The 9,854-nt window shown below is 42.1% G+C and overlaps 1 long non-coding RNA gene across 1 annotated transcript in view; it reads left to right on the top strand.

Annotated features, from left to right (window-relative positions):
- Positions 1 to 8,193, top strand: part of LOC308332254 — a 10,148-nt gene extending 1,955 nt beyond the window's left edge. Inside the window, exons 2-3 of the long non-coding RNA XR_013965688.1 lie at positions 7,228 to 7,379; positions 8,065 to 8,193. This is a non-coding gene — a long non-coding RNA (uncharacterized lncRNA). The remainder of the gene's footprint in view (positions 1 to 7,227; positions 7,380 to 8,064) is intronic.
- Positions 8,194 to 9,854: the final 1,661 nt, after the last annotated feature.

The following is a 9,854-nucleotide window of genomic DNA, read 5'->3' as shown; positions in this document are numbered from 1 at the left end:
CCAGGCGTGGCGATATAGGAGAGGCAGTAGAGGCATTGCCTCAGCCCTCAGGGCCCGCGGGGGGAGAGTCCGGCTGGCCGCCGCTCCGATGCGTGGTAGTAAACTGTATACTCTCTCACTCTCTCTCTCTCTCTCTCTCTCTCTCCCACAAACACGCTGTTAAGTTACCGCAACTAAGACTACATTTCCTGTCAATAATAAGCAGTGTAAAATGTAGTTCATTGGGAGTTAAAGGGAGACGCTTTATTGTGAAGGGCCCTTCATATAGGGCAGGCCGTGTTGGGACCCCAGAAAAAGTGCCTAGAAAATTAATTTCGTTCCCGCGTCATGGGCACTACTCATTCAATGCAATTTTTCATAGATAATACCCTTCTGAACTTTGGGTTAAAGGTTCTACTCATAATATCCTGCAGTATTTTGTCACAGGCCAGAAATGTATATAAAAGTATATAACCAAAAAACGAAAATCTTGCGCTGCAGTTTTTGCTTGTAAAATGTGTTATATTGATTTTGGCAAGACACAATCTTTATATGTCATAAATACATATACCTAACATCTGAAACAAGTACTGGTGCCTTAGTTTACTCATAATATGAGTAAACTAAGGCACGAGTACTTGCTACATTTCATGATCTAGATTCACATTATGTTGCCACATAATAAAATGTTGCCACTACTGTTGGAGCAGCCATATACTAAACACGTTCGTCTTGATATAAGCTGCGACCACGAGACCCGTTTCTGAATTCGTCTATAGGGTGAGCAGGAAAGGTGACAGCACTGAGCCCTGGGGAGTGCCCGTGATGTACACCAGCACCTCTGAACAGACAACCTTGCAGTCTCACATACTGCAGTCTGCCCGAGAGATTCTTAGATCTTAGATCCATACCACCAAACCATGCCCCCCCCCCCCCCCCCCCCTCAACACAAGCTTCTGTGACATCTGGATAGTTTTGAAGACATTGGAGAAGTTTAAAAAAAAGCATGATTCTAACTGTATTGCCCAGGGTGTCAAGGTGTGTGAATGCCTTGTTTAGCATGTAGAATAGATGACATCATCAAACATCAAACCCAATGTCCACCTGGTATGCAAACTCAGTGAGTGACGATTTTATACATGTGGTGGGGAGCTCAGAGTGGAAAGTAGGCTTTCTAATAACACAAGCCGCCTTTGTATTGGTGAGTATAGGTAAAACGTATTTATATTTCCGCAACAGAGGGGAGGCTGGTCTGCATTTCATGCGAGCGCAGGAAGACAACAGTCCCATAGCTCTAATGTGCTCTATATAGCTCTCTATACTATACTATACTATACTATACTGTTACGCCAACACCTATGTATGGGCGATTGGGCGTACATACTGTAGGTGGTTCTGGACAACTACCTATCCAATCAACTCGACATCGGACATAAAAATGTACCTGGAGTCAGCAGTTCCAGACACACCCAATCATGAAACATTCCAACGCGTTTGTAATGGTCCAAAAACGTGACAGACACAACGTTTGCATGTGTAGCTCATCTGGTTTTACAGCCAAAACAGTTTTAGTTTAGCAGCTATTGAGGTCGTGATGGTGACCCCAAAGGTCGCCAGCTGTACATTAATGTCAGATGCTGTGATACTTGAATAAATGTTTCATACCATATGTTGTGATAATTCTGACCTTTATTGCATTTGTCTTTAGTCTTGTCCATTTTTTGCATTATTCAATTAAGGGGGATGTGGTAACAATTTGATAGATTTGTAGCCTTTGTGGGCCGAGGCGCACTGCTTTTATTTTCTACCTTTCATTACACAGTAGGTTGTGACAATTTTTATGTATTTAGCTTTTGGCTAAATGTACTATGTGTATGCTTCATGTGCTGTGTGCCAATCACTTAAGTTGAAGCATTTTCTTTAACAAATTTGCTACAATAAGTGCCATTGGCCCTTCGAGACGAACATTTGACAAGTAATGATAAATTCCACTATCATAATGAATTATCTTTTAATATGCCATCAGTCAGTTTTAGTTTCAGACTAATGAGAACATATTGCTTATTTTACTGTCCAATGACATGAAATGGCACAAGGGAAGGACTCCACAAAAAGACCACCCCCAGAAATTGGCGTGCTATGAGCGCCTTTGCTGGAGTTTGAGCCCCTGCCCGGCCTCTGCACGGCCCTGCTGTAACCGGCCCTGCTGCAACTGAGACACGTTCAGGGTTCTGAAGTGGTATTTACTATTTACGGCCTTTCCCTGCAGGCGGGGGCGGGGGATGGGGTTGTGGGCTGTCAATCTTACCGTAGGGCCCGTGGCACATTCCAGCCGCCACACACACATCACGCGTTGTGCGTACACTGGCAAAACCTGTTTTGTCTCTAGACACTCCATAGGCTACTTTATGTGTGTTAAAACACAGTCGACCATTTTGACACAACACCAACACAGAGAACTGAACACGCTTTCAGTTCACAACGAACACATTAAATGGTTTCAGCATCTTGTTCCAACATTTCAGCATGATCAACAATAAAGAATTAGTGTTGCTGCATGGAGTGTGAATGAACCGTGCGGTCACTGGAACAAAGGCACCGTATTAGCATTTGAATACCTGTTCTGTGAACACCGTATAGGTGTGTGCAAAATGACCAGGGGGAGGGGAGCTTCAGCCTTCAGTCAGTGTGTGCTATTTGGCTTACTATTGTGTCAGTGGGTGCTTAACTCTTTGCCAGATCCACCAGTACCTTGTCTATTCATGCATGTGTAACCAAGTGTACCAAAGGATTTACTTTTGTATGACTACGCCACCTTGAGATAGTTCAAGGAATTAAACGGACCAGTAAACTGGGTTCCCCACAAATGCAAGTTTGTTATAAGGACTTGAGACGTGAGTTCCAAAAGAGGAATTTATTAAACTTTTAAGAACAGTAGGAATAACAAATATTTATTAGACCAATGTCCAATTTCATATATATAGGCTAATGCAGTAAAATGCGAACAATATCTTAAAAAACTAAGAACACAACTAAACACACGCACTGAATCACGCAGCATGCAGCAAAACAAGAGGAAATGGCTCAATTAAATAAAACCAAACACTAAAATCAGTCTAAACAAACAAAACAAAACAGCAGTGGTGACATCTATTTGAGTCTGTGTTCATTCACATCGGCCCCTCTGGCACATGAGCTCATCGCTTCCAGGCACATGAACTACTGGGTATAGTATAGTAACAAATAATAAAAGTACTTAATTAGAAAACACTTTTTTTAGTACAATCTAAATAACATCTATCCATCAGGTTACTCACCAAGGCAGGGACAGATAAAAACACAATTAAGACATGATCTCTGCATGGACCCACAGCAAACATCAAGAAACCTGTGTTTGTTAGACTGCAGGGCCTTTAAATAGTCACCACTGATTGACAAGGAAGTGGCAGGGCAGCCAGTCTACGGTGGCCCCGAAGGCTCAATTCCAGCCGGCTACACATGTATCTCAAAAAGCTGTTATGAAGAAACACAGTTTTGATAAAAACACATCCAAGGACATTGTTTTGATATGACTTTGTGCCCATGATATGTATCAAAATATAGACTTGAATGTATACTGTATTATAAAAATGGAGTTCTCTCTACCATTACAAGTAAATCACAGTTGAAACTCGCTTAGTCATATACAATAAACCTCACAATAGTGAACAAATAGCTATGACAGGTATAACTCTCATTGGAAAAGCATCCCTTTTTTTTGTATGACTACTAACATAATAGAATTATAATAAATATTACAGAAAATAAATGATAAATACAAAATAACAAAACAGTTACTCCTCCCCACCCACTGCAGTCCAGTTGTTCTTGACGTGTGTGTGTGTGTGTGTGTGTGTGTGTGTGTGTGTGTGTGTGTGTGTGTGTGTGTGTGTGTGGCAGTACGTTTTTTTACCCCAGGCCCAGGGGTTAACTGGGGACAGGGAGGAACACCTTATATCAGGGGTATCAAACTGGTGATCCGTCGTCTTATGCTAAATAGCTAAAATATAGGCTAATAAGTAAGGCTGCAAGATATATAGAACATGTACCTTCATCAGAGTGGAGAATATAAGTATAAATCAAGTTGAGCAAAGCCACTCTTCTCTGCCCCTCTCTCTAACAGACACAGTTAACGATCGCTTGTTAAGTGCCTGCCAGACAGACAATCAGATGAAATGAAGGCAGGTGTTGAGTAGAGTGTAGACTAGTGAACTGAACATGTTCTCTTTATATCAAGTACTTCATATAGTAGTATATATGGGCACAAAAGGGGCCAGGTCCACTCAGCTCCATATATGGGCACAAAAGGGGCCAGGTCCACTCAGCTCCATATATGGGCACAAAAGGGGCCAGGTCCACATATACAGTAACAGCGGGACAGACACACAGACAGACAGACAGACAGACATGATCTGCAGGGTCTCAGCTGCGTTCGCTTTACGCGTTTGCGCGTCTTACTGGTAAGTTGTATCTGATATTGATTGATATGGTGGGTGGGTTCAATGAATCGATTATTAATCGGCAGAGCTGTCGACTATTGTCAACATATTCCCCAATTTCCACTGAGATCATGGGGTGAATGAATGTGGCCAGACCCATCTTCTCTTTCTGTCATAGTGACATTGTCCTGCATCAGATCATGTCCAAATCAGGTTCTCCAATCTCCAGTAGCCTCTTCAGTTTTTTGAAGATCTTTTGAGTGGTGCAACCACTCCCTTACGGAGCTATGTGTGTGGCTGGCTGGGTCTGAGCACTATGTGTGTGTGTGGCTGGCTGGCTGGCTGGGTCTGAGCATATAGACAGATAGATAGATAGATAGATAGATTATAGCAGTGACTGACTGAGACATCGAGCGTGCGTGCGCAACTGGTTGTGGCCCCCATCAAGTGACCTTTTGACCAATGCGGCCCTCGCCCCAAGTTGAGTTCGACACCCCTGCCTTATATGGTCAGTGCACTGCACTCTATAGTAGGGAGGATTATTAAAAAGTGATATCAACTTTATGACCATATATATATTATTTTTTAAAGTTTTTGGACAAAGGTCAAAGCACATCAAGGTGCTTTGCTGTCCTAGTGCCCTGTATCTGTGTGTACACACACACCCACACGCACACACACACACACACACACACACACACACACACACACACACACACACACACACACACACACACACACACACACACACACACACACACACACACACACTTCTTCCAGGCTATAGTCAAAGGTACAGCCGACCTCGAGAATGATGCAATATAAACCCATTCAAAATTGGGGACCCCCAGACCACCCTCACCTTTACTGTGGAATATAATGTCACGTGTTGTGTGTGTGTTTAGGCCAGTCCATTGTCTCACTAACTGTACAGTTTTTTCAGTCAAATCACGTAGTGACTTTCGTGGAACATGTACATTGGAGAATAAGTGTTGTACTTTGGCTAATGCCACACACACACACACACACACACACACACACACACACACACACACACACACACACACACACACACACACCATTCCAATACCCTAAATCTCAGCCACTCCATCACTCCAGCGTGGCGTTAAGGTGAAATATGTGACCTGCTGAAATATGTGACCATCTTGTGGACTTCACATACATGGGAGTCTTTAAATTGCCAGAATACCAGTAGATTGAACTTATGTGATTGTCTACAGTGTATTTCCTGTGGAAATATGTGACAATCGTGTAGAGTCTACACGATTCCACAGGTCACCAATTCCACAGTAACGCCACCATGCTGGCATGAGCCAGTGTGAGTCAGGGAGTGGCCGAGATTTTGGGCATTGGATGTTAATCATCACTCCTCTCTGCCATGTTGCTGTGTGGCATGATTGTTATGAGTCACCTGTAAGGTAGATCAGTGGTTCTCAACATGTGGGCTGGGACCCCCAGGGGGTCCACACATGATTTTGGAATGGTCCCCAGATGACAGTAAAGTGGCAAGTTAAGGACTTTTAAGACCTTTATAATACAAAAACAATTAGTATAATAATGAAAAGCAAAGAAAGAGCATTACTGCATCAAAACCTAATCAACAAACTATACACTGTGCGCGGTGTTTACTCTCCTACTGTTCCTACACCTCCATGCTTTACTCTCCTACTGTTTCTACAACACCATGCTTTACTCTCCTACTGTTTCTACACCACCATGCTTTACTCTCCTACTGTTTCTACACCACCATGCTTTACTCTCCTACTGTTCCTACAACACCATGCTTTACTCTCCTACTGTTCCTACACCACCATGCTTTACTCTCCTACTGTTCCTACACCACCATGCTTTACTCTCCTACTGTTCCTACACCACCATGCTTTACTCTCCTACTGTTCCTACACACCATGCTTTACTCTCCTACTGTTTCTACACCACCATGCTTTACTCTCCTACTGTTCCTACAACACCATGCTTTACTCTCCTACTGTTTCTACACCACCATGCTTTACTCTCCTACTGTTCCTACAACACCATGCTTTACTCTCCTACTGTTCCTACACCACCATGCTTTACTCTCCTACTGTTCCTACAACACCATGCTTTACTCTCCTACTGTTTCTACACCACCATGCTTTACTCTCCTACTGTTCCTACACACCATGCTTTACTCTCCTACTGTTCCTACAACACCATGCTTTACTCTCCTACTGTTTCTACACCACCATGCTTTACTCTCCTACTGTTCCTACAACACCATGCTTTACTCTCCTACTGTTCCTACACCACCATGCTTTACTCTCCTACTGTTCCTACACCACCATGCTTTACTCTCCTACTGTTCCTACACCACCATGCTTTACTCTCCTACTGTTCCTACACCACGCCTGCTAATATAAATGATGTTCCTCGGTTTACAAGGTTACAAGAACCGCTGGGAGCAAGATTTTAGAAATGTTAGCCCCTCTAACATTCTCTGCACGTCTGTGTGTGTGTGTGTGTGTGTGTGTGTGTGTGTGTGTGTGTGTGTGTGTGTGTGTGTGTGTGCACGCGCATTACGTATACAGCAAACATTTCCTCTCTTTTTTTAAGATTAGTTTTTGGCTTTTGTGCCTTTGTTGATAGTTACAGTAGACAAGCGACGAGCTGACGCGACAATAAGAGCCTATTATGTGGCATTATGTGGCATGTGCCTGGACTAGGCCAGCATTGACTGTTTCCTGGTGTATTGTGACTGTAATCTTGACAGGTTTCCTGAAGACCAAAGATGAGTCAGTGTGAGGAGAGAGAGGAGGAGGGAGCTGACAAACATCACATCCACAGAGCAGAGCCTCCATCTGTGTCTATGAAGAGTCATGAACCTCCTGACTTCAGTAATGAACCTGGACCTCCAGATACAACGTATGTGAATCATCTGATATACCACTGATACCACTGATATACACAACACTATAATACATGTGATCTCATGCTAAGTTACATGAATGACAAAAACAAGACATAACATCTAATAATGTTGTATCAATCCTGTTCAAAGTGAATCTACAGATTGTAAATTACTGTGTGTGCAGTTTGTGAATGAAGTGGTACAAATCAGTGTGGTGTTCAGTAGACAGGCTGGCTGCTTGTGTGCATGTATAGTATGTGAACAGTAATATACAGTATGTGTACAGTATGCAACAAGCCATGTTTAAACTATCACCGGTTATTGTGTTGTATATTTAGTAAGTATTGTACAGTGACAACTAAAGTCTCTGTAATGTTTATGTTGTACTATTACTATAAAACTAAAATAAAGGGATTTAAAATCAATCTATATGGCTCTGCCTCCTACTAACTTCCTAGTCCTAATCTGGTGTACTTGTGCCCCCTCTTGGCCAGGCCCTGTAAATACAGTATTTTACATGCATAGTAAAACCACAACAAAACAATTGATTTTTTGCAATTTTAGTTTTCTTTTTAATGCAATGTTGTGAGAGGAAACAAAAATATGTTACCCATGTATAAATAAAATGAAATGTAACAATAATACAAATAAAAAAAAGAATTGACAATGTCATTCACACAAACAATGTTATGATTCCAGAAGTCTGTACCACAGAGCAGAGTCTCCAACACCCAGCTACATGTCTATGAAGAGTGACACGTCTAAAGGACTTCCTCCTGACTTCAGTAATGAACCTGGACCTCCACACACACAGTATGTGAATCCTCCTGTACAATATACTGATGCGTCATACTGTGAGAGGGTTATCTAATAGTCCAATAAACAGGCTGTACACTTAAAATCATGGATTCACACGATCTGGCATTTATTGATTGCCCATAATTATCCCAAATTGAATGGTCATGTTATATACATATGAACAGCAAAGACACATATGAAAGCAGATACGACCTGTATACATCACGAATCAGATTCGATCATATCAGTCCGCCGATCGGGGGGCCCCTCGAAGCACAGGACAGACGCTTGTCGGTCTTGGAGAATTCTGACGTGTCACCGCCTTTCCCTGACAATATATACTAGCAATCTTTCTTGTCACTCTGTGACCTTGCTTGGGCCCAGCTCGGCTGCACACTCTTAAAGTAATAGTGACTGCTTAAAGGGTCTACTTTCCCCCATCAATACACACTATGGTCCTCTCCTCATTCACAAAGGAGAAATACGCCACAGTGTAACTGATGCGTAAACAGATGGGTAATGATATCGTATTTATCCGTCCGATCAAGCTGCAATTTGCTCCCGTGATATTCAGGGAACCTGCATGGTGTAATCACTTAATTTGTGCGGATCGCTGAGTGTATCCTTTCCACATTTTTCCCAAGCGATTTGCCTGGTGTCGCCTGGTTAGTTGGAACATCCACGCCCAATCAACACAATATAATAGCCTGCACAGAGGATTCCCAAACTTTAAATTATATAGAACAGCCGCGATGAGCTTGTAGAGCAGTTACTTTTGACAGGAGGGTCTCTGCACGGACAGATCTTCAAGTAAACAGCGCAAGTTATATGTATATTCTTATAAATTAAACTTGCCAACTTGGCACGCATTGCTTCACTCGTTGTTAAATGTCAGAATGTTAATAAGTTAACTGATATTACAGTTACTTTCACATAATGAGAAAGAAGTTAATTTGTACTGTTCACCACACAACCAAATTCTATATTACTACTCGGCAATGATAAAAGCCCTTACTGATGAATGCACTGCAGGGTTATAAAAAAATTAAAGAACAATTGCACACTCGCCTGCAGAAGTAAAATAGATATCAGAGTTAGTAGCACTAGCAAAAAAATAGGAGCACCTACCCAAAAAGTAAGGAGCACAGACAATATATATAACGCAATACATTGTATTAATAAAACAGTATAACGCACTAACGCAGTATACCAATTAACACTTGTAAACATCTCCATGTCAGTGCATTAGTCACGTGATTCATGCGGGGAATAGATTAATATCATCTCACTGTCATCAGCTGTCTGAATGCCATGTGGAGAATGGATTTGTTCTGATCATGGACACGTAGGTAGGCATATAGCTATTTAAATGTTCAACCATATACGGCGGGTAGCCTATATCCTCTTTGTCAGCCTAAGTACAGGTTCATTGCATGATGTCGTCATATTAAAATGATTTGTGGGACATTTGTCACCAAACTTGTTTGATCTCATGATGAGATCAATGTAGTAGCCTACAGCCTACACAGCTACAGTTGCCCATATTATAATTAATTAAGGTGATCTGGCTTAAAACTATAGACTGGCCGAATTGCACTGATGCCATAATGCGGACTTCTATTTTTTTATATGGCTAATTAGCCCTAGTGATTGCTGTCTGTCTGTCAGACCGGCATGTCTGTGAACTCTGG

The sequence above is a fragment of the Protomyctophum bolini genome, assembly GCF_963924005.1.
Source record: "Protomyctophum bolini genome assembly, chromosome: 17".
Lineage (NCBI taxonomy): Eukaryota > Metazoa > Chordata > Actinopteri > Myctophiformes > Myctophidae > Protomyctophum > Protomyctophum bolini.
The sequence above is the reverse complement of the archived record's forward strand: the minus strand, read 5'-3'. Positions and strand labels throughout refer to the sequence as shown.